The following is a 5,266-nucleotide window of genomic DNA, read 5'->3' as shown; positions in this document are numbered from 1 at the left end:
TATAGATTTACCCAAACTAAATAATCTAAATATAGCTTTAATAAAAAATAAATTATGTAAATATAAACTTACTGAAAATAAAAACTGTGAATATAGATTTAATCAAAATATATTAGATACATAAATATTGATATAATAACAATAAATGATGTAAATTTGCTAAAAAATAAATAGTGTAAATATAGCTTTAATAAAAATAAATAATATAAATAAATGTATAATAAAATAAATAATATAAATATAGATGTGATGAAAATAAATGAAATAAATACAAATTAAAAACATAAGCATATATTAAAGATTTACTGAAAATAAATAATATAAATATAAATTTACTAAAAATAAATAACATGAATAAAAGTATAATAAAATAAATAATATAAATATAGATATAATAAAAAATTAAGTAAATCCAAATTCGAAAAGATAAATATATATTAAAGATTTAAGTAAAATAAATCATATAAATATAGATTTACTGAAAATAAATAATATAAATATAGATTTACGTAAAATAAATAATATAAATATAGATTTACGTAAAATAAATAATATAAATAAAGGTATAATAAAATAAATAATATAAATAAAGGTATAATAAAATAAATAATATAAATAAAGGTATAATGAAATAAATAATATAAACATAGATTTTTTGCTCCTTCAGACGATTCTTCACATTTTCCCTCTTTGATTCCACCATCGTTTTCTTCAGGCTGAATTTCAGAGAAAAGATAAAGAAGAACGGTGAGTTTAACGATGAATCATGTTTTATACTTAAATAGATCCAGAACCAGAACCTGGAAGGTTCAGGAGATCAGTGGTTTCAGGAGTTCTGCTCAGTGAACCAGTTAAACCAGTTAGACCAATTAAACCTGTTAAACCTGTTAAACCAGTTAAACCAGTAAGACCATTTAGACCAGTTAGACCAGTTACACCAGTTAGACCAGTTAAACCAGTTAAACCGGTTAGACCAGTTAGACCAGTTAAACCTGTTAAACCAGTTAGACCAGTTAGACCAGTTAGACCAGTTAGACCAGTTAAACCTGTTAAACCAGTTAGACCAGTTAGACCAGTTAGACCAGTTAGACCGGTTCAGCCTGTTAGACCAGTTACACCAGTTAGACCAGTTAGACCAGTTAGACCAGTTAAACCTGTTAAACCTGTTAAACCTGTTAAACCAGTTAGACCAGTTAGACCAGTTAGACCAGTTAGACCAGTTAAACCTGTTAAACCAGTTAGACCAGTTAGACCAGTTAGACCGGTTCAGCCTGTTAGACCAGTTAGACCAGTTAAACCTGTTAAACCTGTTAAACCAGTTAGACCAGTTAGACCAGTTAAACCTGTTAAACCAGTTAGACCAGTTAGACCAGTTAGACCAGTTAAACCTGTTAAACCAGTTAGACCAGTTAGACCAGTTAGACCGGTTCAGCCTGTTAGACCAGTTAGACCAGTTAAACCTGTTAAACCTGTTAAACCAGTTAAACCAGTAAGACCATTTAGACCAGTTAGACCAGTTACACCAGTTAGACCAGTTAAACCAGTGTCTTAGTTCAGTTTCTGACCAGATGATCTTCATCCTATCAGGTCCAGGAAGCAGCTCTTCCTCCTGCAGTCTGAACTATTTTACTAGCTGGCAGCATAAACACAGGTTTATACGTTAAATAGTCACAAAGATGAACTTATTCCAGCCGGTTTTACTGATTTATTGATGAACTTCATTAAAATCAGAAGTTTTTAAATCGGCAAACATTTAAAATGAAGTCGCTTCAGTAACATTTTCTTCAGCATTTCTTGTCTTTTTCCCGTTTTAATTGAACAACAAACTAGTTTTTGTTTGTTTATTTGAACACTTGACAACCAATAAACTGTAGTTCAAACACACAGGATGCCGGTTTTATTCATATTATCTCAGCAAAGTAACGTTCCAAACTTGAACCTTTTAAACATAAAAACAGCGTTTGGTGTCAAACTACTCATTAACAGCCTGCATCAGTTTAAAGTCATTCTGAGGCATGAACTTTAACTATTTAACTCCTGATTGAAGCTGAGTTGATCTGATGAGTTCTAGAATGATCTGTTCTTCAGTAGATGTGTTCTGTTCTGCTGGTTCTGGTGGGTCAGTCTGTGGAGCTCCAGGTCTTTATTTCCTCACTCACTGATCAGGACTTTAATTTGTGCTAATTGAGAGTTTCTCCTCTGCAGGATGAAGGATTGATGAAGGATTTACAGGCCTGCAGGACGACGGCTGAACAAACACTGATCCTCTGCTGGCTCTGATTGCTGTTGGCTCTCCTCCAGCTCCTCCATCGCTCCGTCAGGTCCTCCATCACACTTCCTCTTTCCTCACTTCCCTCAGCAAACAAACAGCTCCAACGTAACGCCGGGGTGGCTCACAGCTGGAGAACGGATCATCTCCATCTGGACAAGAACCTCCAGAAGCACGTCTGTAGACTGGAGGTCAGCAGGAAGCTTCTGATGTCTGCTACGTGACTCAGGATTCCTGCTGATGGAGGCCGACATGTTCTTTAAACCTGGATGGCAATCAGAGGAGCCTCAGTACTCAGATTACTTCTGTCTGGTATCAGATTACTAACTACAGATTTCATGTTTTAAATTCAGGCTCCACAGCAGGAACTCAGTGGAACTAAAGTGAAGTTTATTGATTCCTAAAGTTCTTCATATGACCTCCTTTAGTCCTCCTCAGCATGGAGGAAACCAGAACGATAGAAAATGCCTGAAGCAGCTTTTTACAGCTGAATGGAGAAAGTAGTTCACTGTGGAGTCATTTTAGGAGCTCTGATTAGTGGTACTATGACTCCTTCTAGACCTCCTGATTAGTGGAACTATGACTCCTTCTAGACCTCCTGATTAGTGGAACTATGACTCCTTCTAGACCTCCTGATTAGTGGAACTATGACTCCTTCTAGACCTCCTGATTAGTTAAACTATGACTCCTTCTAGACCTCCTGATTAGTGGAACTATGACTCCTTCTAGACCTCCTGATTAGTGGTACTATGACTCCTTCTAGACCTCCGGATTAGTGGAACTATGACTCCTTCTAGACCTCCTGATCAGTGGAACTATGACTCCTTCTAGACCTCCTGATTAGTGGAACTATGACTCCTTCTAGACCTCCTGATTAGTGGAACTATGACTCCTTCTAGACCTCCTGATTAGTGGAACTATGACTCCTTCTAGACCTCCTGATTAGTGGAACTATGACTCCTTCTAGACCTCCTAATTAGTGCTACTATGACTCCTTCTAGACCTCCTGATCAGTGGAACTATGACTCCTTCTAGACCTCCTGATTAGTGGAACTATGACTCCTTCTAGACCTCCTGATTAGTGGAACTATGACTCCTTCTAGACCTCCTGATTAGTGGAACTATGACTCCTTCTAGACCTCCTGATTAGTGGAACTATGACTCCTTCTAGACCTCCTGATTAGTTAAACTATGACTCCTTCTAGACCTCCTGATTAGTGGAACTATGACTCCTTCTAGACCTCCGGATTAGTGGAACTATGACTCCTTCTAGACCTCCTGATGAGTGGAACTATGACTCCTTCTAGACCTCCTGATTAGTGGAACTATGACTCCTTCTAGACCTCCTGATTAGTGGAACTATGACTCCTTCTAGACCTCCTGATCAGTGGAACTATGACTCCTTCTAGACCTCCTGATTAGTGGAACTATGACTCCTTCTAGACCTCCTGATTAGTGGAACTATGACTCCTTCTAGACCTCCTGATTAGTGGAACTATGACTCCTTCTAGACCTCCTGATCAGTGGAACTATGACTCCTTCTAGACCTCCTGATTAGTGGAACTATGACTCCTCAGATGTTTCTCTTCCTCTGTTCAGTTCTTCTCCATGTGGACCATGATGCAGACATAGATAGACCCAGTCCATAGGTCCAGAACTGAGAACGTTCATGTTAGAACCATGTTCATCAGTTGGACTGGTTGGAATCACAGCTGGTTCTTTGGTTCTCTGAGTTTATACTTATGTCTGAAATATTGTCTTTATGAAATATTTGTTTGATTATTCATCAGAGGACAGTAATCAGATTACTGTGAGGTTAGTTTAGAGTCACTGAAGTGATTTTATTCAGGTTTGTGAAGAAGCTACAGCAGATGAAACATTTTCTGCTGAAAGGAGAAAAACTTCCCACTGTGAGTGATTTTAAGTGAATAATTCTGTCCAGTAGAAAACACCAAACTCATTACAGCTTCATCTTCCCTCTGAACGCAGTGAACTTTACTCCAAATGAAAGTCTGCGTGACGGATAAAGACACATTTACATCACTAAACGCTGTCGGCTGCTGCTTCCAGTTGGAGTGTGTCAGCGCAGCATAATAACCTGTTTACAATTTGTTCTTGGCCCGAAAGCCGGCCAAAGGAGGAGGAAGAAAGCAGCAGCCAGCCCAGAGGGATTATGGGTGCAGCTATTCTTCATCTATTGTGGCTCAACAACAGGCAGAGTGTGGGGTGGCAGCGTGGCCGGACGAAGAATGGACCAGACTCTCAGAGGGACAGCTGCCATGTGGCAGAGGAAGCCGAGGACACAGATGGGAGCCGGGCCTCCCACCTGTACCTGCTCTGAATGCTGCAGCCCGCCGATCCGGCACCTGTTCTGAGCAGATACCGGCCCGGCAGCAGCTCAGAGGGAGGCCGGTACCGCTGCCAGCTCTGGAAGGAGACGGCTGGATTTCATTTAAAGCTGCAGGACGGAGAGGAAGGACGGAGAAATGTTCCTCCAGAACGCTCTGTAAACTCTCAGTGTGGCCTGTTTCACTGCAGCTGCATCAGAGCTGCATTAGAGCTGCATCAGAGCTGCATCAGAGCTCCAATAGAGCTGCAATAGAGTTGCATTAGAGCTCTACTAGAGCTACATTAGAGCTGCATTAGAGCTGCAATAGAGCCGCATTAGAGCTGCGATAGAGCCGCATTAGAGCCGCGATAGAGCCGCATTAGAGCCGCGATAGAGCCGCACTAGAGCCGAGATAGAGCCGCACTAGAGCCGAGATAGAGCCGCATTAGAGCCGCACTAGAGCCGCACTAGAGCTGCATTAGAGCCGCATTAGAGCCGCGATAGAGCCGCATTAGAGCCGCGATAGAGCCGCACTAGAGCCGAGATAGAGCCGCATTAGAGCCGCACTAGAGCCGCATTAGAGCCGCACTAGAGCCGAGATAGAGCCGCATTAGAGCCGCGATAGAGCCGCACTAGAGCCGAGATAGAGCCGCATTAGAGCCGCACTA

General features: G+C 40.7%; 1 long non-coding RNA gene across 15 annotated transcripts; it reads right to left on the bottom strand.

The window, feature by feature from the left end:
- Positions 1-2,778: 2,778 nt before the first annotated feature.
- LOC127530340 (uncharacterized) lies at positions 2,779-4,606 on the bottom strand. 15 transcript variants are annotated; one of them, XR_007936902.1, is made up of 5 exons: positions 3,579-4,596; positions 3,477-3,544; positions 3,273-3,442; positions 3,035-3,238; positions 2,890-3,000 (listed from the first exon to the last, which is right to left on the bottom strand). It is a non-coding gene; the product is annotated as an uncharacterized LOC127530340 (long non-coding RNA). The 15 variants fall into 15 exon arrangements; XR_007936906.1 differs by lacking the exons at positions 2,890-3,000; positions 3,477-3,544 and adding an exon at positions 2,779-2,864 and having other exon boundaries at positions 3,069-3,238; XR_007936901.1 differs by lacking the exon at positions 3,477-3,544 and having other exon boundaries at positions 2,798-2,898; positions 3,001-3,238; positions 3,579-4,594.
- Between the last annotated feature and the right edge of the window lie 660 nt (positions 4,607-5,266).

This window comes from Acanthochromis polyacanthus, chromosome 16, assembly GCF_021347895.1.
Source record: "Acanthochromis polyacanthus isolate Apoly-LR-REF ecotype Palm Island chromosome 16, KAUST_Apoly_ChrSc, whole genome shotgun sequence".
Classification (NCBI taxonomy): Eukaryota; Metazoa; Chordata; class Actinopteri; family Pomacentridae; genus Acanthochromis; species Acanthochromis polyacanthus.
The sequence above is the reverse complement of the archived record's forward strand: the minus strand, read 5'-3'. Positions and strand labels throughout refer to the sequence as shown.